This window comes from Condylura cristata, unplaced genomic scaffold (assembly GCF_000260355.1).
Source record: "Condylura cristata isolate star-nosed mole 26May11 unplaced genomic scaffold, ConCri1.0 scaffold00008, whole genome shotgun sequence".
Lineage (NCBI taxonomy): Eukaryota > Metazoa > Chordata > Mammalia > Eulipotyphla > Talpidae > Condylura > Condylura cristata.
In genome coordinates this window covers 29,816,365-29,825,595 of record NW_004567109.1, presented here as the reverse complement: position 1 = coordinate 29,825,595, position 9,231 = coordinate 29,816,365, and the positions used below count along the sequence as shown (strand labels likewise).

General features: G+C 35.3%; 1 protein-coding gene across 1 annotated transcript in view; it reads left to right on the top strand.

Annotated features, from left to right (window-relative positions):
* The first annotated feature begins 579 nt into the window (after nucleotides 1-579).
* Nucleotides 580-9,231, top strand: part of LOC101619749 (zinc finger protein GLIS1) — a 228,526-nt gene continuing 219,874 nt past the window's right edge. The window contains exon 1 of the mRNA XM_004679026.2: nucleotides 580-736. The gene's annotated coding sequence lies outside the window, so the exon portion shown is untranslated. The remainder of the gene's footprint in view (nucleotides 737-9,231) is intronic.

The window sequence follows — 9,231 nt, the reverse complement described above, 5'->3', positions numbered from 1 at the left end:
ACCGCTACCAAAACAAGGAGGCTTGGATGAGAGCTGCTTAAAATCACTTAGATCTCTAGATTCTCCTCCCTCTCTTAAGCAAAAGGTGAAGGATGTCCCTTGAGAAGGTAGAGCACCAGGTCTTTGGGCACTAGGATGTACTCAATATTTATTCTCACTTGGCTTCCTGAATACTGAGACACTGGAAAATTCCAGACATGACACTGGAAAATTCTTTTCTGGAAACTGACCAGTCTAGGAATGAAGGTCTTAAGTTACTGAGTTGGTCACTCATCCCAAAAAACATAGGGCACAAAACACCTGTTGTGAAGCCTGTTGTCAGTGATCTTCAGCCAGGTACTCAGCTTTCGGTCAGTTTTATTAAGGGGGCCTACTCTCAGTTTTAAACCACGGTTCGCCAGGTTTCTGAGGAAAAGGATCTAATGCAGAAGATAGAGATCAAAAGAGGCAAAGTATATGTGTGTGTATCTGTATCTTTTTATTTTTCTTTGTGAAATAAAATTTCTTAATTCTTTGGACTAAGTCAGCCTTCTTGATAGTTTAGACTAATGTGTTTTCTTTCTTTCTTGGTCTAGGCAGTTGACAAGTACTTCAAACTTCCTCATGCTTCCAGTAAACCACCTCGAATTTCAGGAAGCCTTGTTGATACTTCTTATAAAACATTAAGATTTGCATTCAGAGCATCATTAAAAACTGCCATTTATCGAATAACTACTACATTTGGTGACCATCTGAAGTAAGTTTATCTGTTGATTCATTATAACAGTACTCTTTCTGGAATTCCCTTGAGAAATAGGTATCAGAATTTTAAAGGCTCACATGTTAAAACTATTTTTGTGGGAGCTTCATGTTTCCTACTGGGAGTTATAAACAGCTTAGAGTTAGACTTTATATTTTAAAATTTATCTGATAATATAAGCTTTGGGTCCTTTCAAATGGACAAATGAAAGGCTAAAAAAAAAGAAAAAAACTATGGAAGTAGCAAGTGGAGTATTTATTTGTAATATAGTAGTTTATTTTTTATATTAATTATATTAATTATAAAACTATTATAATAGTTTTATTTTTTAATATAATGGTTTATTTTTATGAAGTATTTATGTACTTTTGAACTATCAAAACATCCTTAAGGGAGAAAAAAAGGCAAAAATGAGGTACCTTTCCAGGAAAGCGTTTTAAAAATTATTCTGTTAGTCACATTTTGGTCAGCAAAATAAGATTTGAAATGAATAGAGTATTCCATAAATGAGTTCTAGGTGTTTTGTGAATCATAGTGATGGTGGAAAAACAATAGATTACAGAACCTCAGAAAGAAAACCACAAAAGCTAAACCAAACCTGTTTCTCTTTAGTTCATGTTGTTTACTGCTTTTCATGAGATAATATAGCTGGGTGTAGGGTAAGGTAAAAAATAGTTTATTGATTAGACTATATCATAATTATAAGTGAACCTGAAGAAATGAGAGAGATTGCTCTGCTTTTTCTGTATGAAATCAATCAATAGTCTAGAACTTCCTCATACCACCACCTTATATAAAGAGTAGTCTAGTTCCTTTTACTTTATAATTCTAGGCAGCCACAGTAGCAAATTTTTATGGAACACTTTGATTCTATGTGGGAATACGAAAGATGTAGATAATTCTCTATCCTTAAGATTGTTTATTCACTTGTTAAAGAGTTTATTGGGCATCTTCTAGATTGCATTCTCCAGTGTGATAGTCACTTATGACTATTTAAGTTAAAATAAAATTTAAAATTTAGTTCATCATTCTCATTGGTTACATTTTAAGTCTTTAGTAACTACACATGGCTAGTAGCTACCATATTGGGTTATGTAGGTATAAAACTTTTCTATCTTTGCAGAAAGTTTTAGTGAATAGTGCTGTTCTAGATAATTCATATAGCACTTTATGTATTTTTCACTTCCTCTTCTCAAAGAATATGAGTTGTTGAGATTATCATGCATGACCTTATGGACATGAAAACTGAGACTCAAAGAAGTTAAGATCTTCAGTATAATCTATTTGTAGGAAAATGAGCCAGAAATCAGGCTCTTAAAATCAGGCTCTTTCTTGCTCTTAAAATTCTACCTTCTTTCTCTGCATATGAGACTGCCTCTCAAGATGTCTTGTAGGTAGATACTTGCAGAAAACATGCATTGATGAATTTAAAGAATGAATGATGTATTGAACAGGGAAAGAAAGGGAAAATAAACAGTATTTCTTAGGTAAGAAAGAGATTCAGATGGCTGTAAAATAATGAGAACAAAATTATGTCTTAATTTCTCTAGAAATTATTATTTTTTTAAGATTTATTTATGCATACAGAACTGGGGTACAGGCCAGAAGTGTAGGGGTGTTGAGAGGATTCACCATAAATAGAGTGGGGAGCAGAGCAGGCCGACTGATAAAGTACACTGCTGAGGGTAGCAGCAGGTGGGTCAGGAGAGGTTTGCCGTGCCATGTGGATCACCTTCTGGCAGGGATTGAATTTATGCTGAAGTGGCTTTCACTTCTTAGTGCTGTGTTTTAACCTGCTGAACCACCAGGGTGGGCCCAAGAACAGTATTTTACATATATGCTAAAATTGATGAGGTTAGTAGATACTTTTTTGTACAAATGTAGGACTGCAATATGGTGGAAAGAATGTAAGAGTTGGAGTTAAAACGTTTGGATTTATGACTGGTTACAAGGTATGGGCAATGACTCTGGGTATGGGTATGACTCTGGGCAAGGTATCTGTTAACTAATTTGCCCAAGATTATGCAAGTAGTAAGTGACAGAACCAGAATCAGACTCAAATCTTTTGGACCTTGAAGACTGAACTCTAGGTTGTTACCTTCTCCTAACCTCTGATCCTTTCTCTTCTGTTTACCTTGCTGTGAAAAGGGTATGTTGTCCATCCTACTTTGTTCCATTTGCTGTTAATAGAGATAAAATGGGATCACACTTATGCAGAACATTTATATATTGCAACAACTATTATTACTGTTAAATACTTAATGTGTTCATTACCCTTGCCACTGCTAAGAACCAGGTATAATGAAGTAACTCTTTGAGGTGTGAAAATGAACACAGGCCACTTACTCATTGGAGACACTCGTTTAATACCTGTTTACTCTTAATATAAGCAAGTTTGAGTTTCCAATCTATAACATTCAGATTTGAGGGGAAAGGACTTCTGTTAGGTCCTGGAGTACTTAACAATAGTAAGGGATAGTCAGTCTGCCAGCAGAGGGAAAAGTTGCAGAGTTGGTGCTTGAGAGATTTCAGGGCCCTTTAGTTAGAAATGATAGCCTTGCTAGCATCTAGGGGGATTCTGCACAGTAAAATACTTGAAGTAGTTCAACTAAAGGCAGCTGTGTAGTAAACAGAGGTGTGTATACAAAAGACACTTTAAAGTGGGGACCTTCCACTAACTGGAATTTTATCATTCGGTAATGATAAATTATTATTCAATACCTTGGAAACGAGAAGCTCTCACTGTGTTCAATTTTTGCCCAAAAGTTTAAAAAGGAAGTTTTATACTAGTTTCATTATGTATTTGCCCTAACTTTGTCAAGGTAGTATATTTTTGTAGGGGGGCAGAGGACTCAATTTCCCTATCCAAGACATAACTTAATGTTCAAAGGAAAAAGTAAATCTAAACCACCAAGCTGTTACCTTTGAAAACGATTAGTGGAGTCTATTGTGTTTTAACCAAACATTTTAGTTTAAAGGATTTTATATTAAAGGCAATTCAAATACTCTACAACTCAAAGATAATGTTGGAATCTGGTTTAAATAAAATAATAAAATCCAGAAAATCTACCGCAAGGCCTGGAACTCTGCACAGCAGGTTCCACAGCAGAGCAGGTTAAAATTGATGCCTTCACTTGTCAGTCTCAATTTGCTTTGGTCTTTGAGAAGGTAGAAGCATGCCATGACTGAATGCAAGCCTTCCTCCTCATTAGATTAAGAAGGGTTTTTCATCCAACTTTTTCAGAAGTATTAAATAAGTGAAGATTTCTATTCATTTTTAATTGTTTTGAAAAATATTGACTCTGTGCTCTGTGGTTCACTTAATATGCTTAATGTAAAATAAAGCTTATGCTTTGAATTTATGTTTCATTTAGTGCTGTGCAAGCATCTGCAGAACATCAGAAAAGACTTCAACAGTTCTTGGAGTTCAAAGAATAGTTAAGTAATATAAACTGTGTTCATTACACTGCTGATACAACTACAGATGGGACAGTAAATGTTCAGCATTCTTGGATCAGAAGAAAATGGACTAATTAGATGCTTCCTTTGTCGTGGTGGTTGCTTTGAAAACTATACTTTAATGGGAGAAATCATGGAAAGAAATTCTCAATAGAATAACTGAAAACTGCCTTTTCTGCACTGGTTGCTTTTTGTGTGTGTGGTGTAATAAAATCTCTATTCAGTTTTACAGAGCATCTATGACAGCAGAAATGTTTCTTAACTTATAAAACTTAATGATAATAACTAGAACATTTTTAGAACTTATTTTTGAAAGTAGAGCCAGTTCAGAAGGTAAAATCAGTTTACTCGATCCAGTCTTCCTTCCTAATTGTTCTGAGAATTCAGTTCTCTGTAAACTAAATACTAAACTTTTTAAGAGTAGTTTTTGTTTACTGAAGGATAAAAACGGTAACAGTGGAGAAAATTTCACAGAAAAATATTGTCCAGAGGACATATTTTGTTAATCTGTTAGGTCGTGTTTTTGTTTCCAGGGACAAATTAAATTTGCATGATTGTCCAAAAAAAGTCTCAATTTACAGATGCTAACTCTATATAAAGGAATGTGGAAAAATTTAGTTCTTAAGTTACAAGATTAAACATTCACATTTGGTTTTTGAAAGACAGTTGACCAGCATCTATGAATTTATTTTGTATCATGCTAGTAAACAATAAGTATATGGGTATTTTCCTAAGTAGTTTTGCTTTCTTTTTCTGAAACAAAACATTAAGTGATTGCAGAGTTTTTTAAGTGAGAGAAAATGTTTTGCAAGAAAAAGCAAGAAACTTTCCCTTTTTTTTCCCACCCTTCATCTTTATTTGATCAAATTATTTTGTGAAACTTGTTTTGCCTTACAAAGGGAGGTGTTAACCGGATAATTAAAATATATTAAGAAAATCTTTACAGCCAGAAACAATTTAGTCATCAAATAGCAAGTGAAACTAAAGCATCAGAGGGATTACTGTACCTGGGAGTAGATTGTATTTCCTGAAAGTGAATGAGGTAATTTTATCATTTATTAGATTGACTTCTTTAGACATGAAAGGCTGGACATTCTACGGGTAGATATTCACTGGACTGGCTTTGGACTCATCTGCTCCCTTGTAAATTCTTCTCCTATTATCTTTTCTCTCTAGTGCCTCTCAATTTTTTCTTTAAAGTCAGTACCTTATTGTAAGTCTTTAATGTGGTATGTATGTCTACCATTTGTCTGATTACTTGCTGTATTATACCTTTACTCCTTTTAAATTTTATCCCTTCAACCCACACATGCCAAACTATAAATAAATCCTGCTGGCCTTTAAAGTATCTTTATGAGACAGTTCCCCCAAAATCAGGGTTTTTGAGCATTGAGGCTAATGTCATTTTATTTTTCACATCTGAAGTGGTGTTGAGCACTTTTTGGAATGTGAAAGTTGAATTTCAAATGTGGTTTTTTTAGTGATGACCAGGAAAATGTGGTTAGGTTGGCTGAGAACTATTGAATTCCACCTTTTAAAGCCATTGAACTTTTTATATTCCATTCTCTGTGCTTTTCCTAACTGAAGCATTTTGGAAGAAAGTACTTTTTTGGAAGGTGTTTATTTATATATGATGGTTTTTATTTATTATTTTATTGGCCCAAAAGCGGGTAAAAGTTTGAAACAGATTAACATGGTCTTGCAGCTGATACTGTCAGATGAGAATTGGATTCTTCTACCATCTTCTTCCATTAAAGATGAATAGTGGTATTTAACCCACTGGATTCCTGAGACTGACAATGGGGATGCTTCTTTCAAATTTTAACTCACTTGGATAAATTAAGTATAGGTTTTTGCCATTTCTTATATATTTTGGACAGACAGTACATCTAGTAGGCAATGTGAACGTTTCTGTGGTGTTCATTTCTGTTTTCTCTGAGGAGAATGTGCTGTGTACAAAATACTGATTATAAATGGCAGCTTATTAGAGATTTGAAAACTGCTTTCCTAAATCTGCATATTTAGTAGGTAAGGCAGTCCTCTTCCCACTGCGTGTTGATAATCTGCATCTATGAGGTTAGGGCGTGGTACAGTCACTGTTGCTAAAGAGCTGCTTCTCCTGTGAACTGGAGGCTATTTCCTTCAGTGAAGTCACATCCTGCCTGTGAGCCTACAGATGGCATAACATTGACTAGAAAATTGGAATGTTTTTTTCCTTTCCCTCTTGAGTGTTAGTATAGAACATGCTTGTATCAAGTCTTGTAATGTTTGCTTGATTCTTGGCAAAAGTAAATCCACCTAACTGCTTTTCTGGAGAACTGGGAAACTGTCCTAGAAGAAGCCTCGGACAGTTGAGTGTATATGAATGGGCAACAATTTGTTTTATTTGCTAATTTTGGTTGGTCCTTAATTGTTTTGTATGTCTTGTAATATTTTTTGTAATCTGTTTATGCCTTTTGTGTATCACCAATACTGAATTGGGTAGAAAAATAAATTGATTTTTAAAAAATGGGGCTATCAGTGAAATATGTGTATTTAGAAGATCAGTTATGTAGTTTCTGTTGTGTTTCCTTAACCAATTTTATTTCAGCTTGACTCCTTGCTTATAAAACCTGCAAACATCTAATTTCTTGAGATGTCAGCTTTTATCCTTCAGTGGACTCATTTGGTAGATGATCTATGCTTAATGGTAACTTGAAGAACCCCACATCTTGAGTCTCCCCTTTGTTGTCTTGGCATCTTTTTTCCAAAACAGAGGATGCAGGTGCTGAAAGTCATCTCTTAATACAGTTATGTCTGTCAGCTTTACATAAATTAGTCTCAACTCACCTCAAGATAGTACTGTACTGAGTGCCTCAACTCTCTTTGTGCTCTCCCATTCTTTGTCTTTCTTTAAAATCCATAGCTTACAACAAAGATAGTGTTAATTCATCAGTGAACAATTTGACTATTCTTAGCAAGCTGCTGACCACCCCTTTTAAATAAGCAGACTCATTGTTTTGAGTGCTGAGAAGGGAATAGACCAGCATATATAATGTATATTTTTTCAAGTCATGGTCCCAAGCAGCCTTGGCAGTTGCTCTAATGGAGTGCAAGTTGGTGCAGAGCTAGCTAGCTCCTCAGTCAGAAATATTAACTGAATGTCTACTATGGCCCAGCAACTAGAAGAAATTGAACTGTGAATAAATAACATAGTTCTTGTTCTCACATATTTTTAATCTAATCTATGAGAGGTGCAGAGTCAGGGCTACAGTGCAGATTCTGCTTCAGGTCGTTTAGACTGGTTCATGAGAGATGTAGCTTGTAACAAATTTAAGCAATTGTTTGTGAGGTTTGTTTTGGATCGCCACTTACCAAACTTAGCATGTATCAGAATCACTTCAAAAGCTTGTTAAAACAGAGATTGCTGGGCCCCACCTCCAGAGTCTCAGGGCTGAAGCCCAAGAATTTGAACTTTAAGCCAGTGCCCAGGTGATGCTGATGCTAGTAAGGAGACCACACTTTGAAAACCACTGCCATGGTGGATTTCCTCACGTTGTGGTCTCAGATGAGTGTCTGAAGCGTAAACATTATCATTTGCTTATTAAGGTAGATTTTTTTCCCTCTGATAGATCTCATGGGTAATACAGGAATTCTGAGAAAGATTCAGGTGTTCATATACTCTTATTGAAATTGCAGCAGGTGACCTGACACCAGTTGTTCATCATGGGTTCCTGCTCATCTTGTTTCCTTTGTCTGAGTTTCTGTCTGGGTAAACTTACCATTCTTCACAATGAGCATAGTCTTTCCACATACTCCCAGGTAGATTTCTATGTATCTTTCTAGTGCTTTGCCATTATATCTTGGGGCCCTTATCACCTTGAGTTATAGCTTAACTGATTACAAATCTGCTTCTGTAGACTATAAGCTCCCTCTCCTTCCAAGATTCCAGTTACACTTTCTTAATATATCTGTATCTTAACATGTTTTAAAATTTCCATTCTTTATTCTGTTTAGTTTCTTCTGACTTTTGTTTCAAGTCATCTTCAGCCATCTTACCAGCAGTTAAACTGATCTATGAACTCCATGTAGACTGTAAGCTCTACAATAATAGTTTTCCCAGCAAATAAATGAATATTAGCAATAGTTTCTTGGTTTACTTTAGTTTTTCATCTTTAGAAGTCCTTTCATTACAATTAGGAAATTTGGTGATGAATTATTTGGCAGTAAAATTTGACCTTAACTGATGTGCTTAACTCATTTGTAGTCTTAATTTCCCCAAAGTACGACTGTATATTTGCTGTAGTATGTCTGGCTATGATGTGCTGTCCTAGACTCTGGGACATAACATTGGAATGTTATATAATACATGTCATTATTGCTTTTCTAAAATCTGAAAAGTTCTTTATTTTAGAACATCTAATCTCAAGAGTTTTATACAAGGTGTTATAGACCTATTTTTTTTTTTTGGAAAAAAAAAGGTAACCATTTAGCATTCATTGATTGCTGTATAGCAGGCCTGCTGATAGTAATAAAGGATAAAGTCTCAAAGCAGAGACAACCCTTGCTTGCAAAACCCTGTTTCTCTGATTTACAGAATTGTTCTGTTACTAGTTTCCTGGTTGATGGAACATCTGCTCCGAGCTTACTTAAACAATAGCTGTTACTAGCATTTGTGCCCTCCTCACCCTCGCTGGATCCTCTCAGCAGCTACACGAAGCGTTTCCTAGGGTGTTCTGGTGCTAGCCCACATTGTTAACTTGCGTCATGTTGCAGGAGATATGTGGCTGTGCCTTGCCCTAAAGTGCATGTTCTCCCTGCTTATACACATCTTACCAGATACTCGTGAATGTGTCTTGCAAGTAGTCCTGGTGGTAAAGTAGTTCTGAAGAACTATGGAATATCTCTGGCAGAGAAATATTGGAAGGTGACCTCTAAATCACAGATCTTTTACCTCGATAGTCTTTTGAAGATATGTTGATATAAATATATATCCATATATATTTATATAAATTTGAAGAAGCCTAGAAAAAAAGAATAGTATTTTTTTTTTT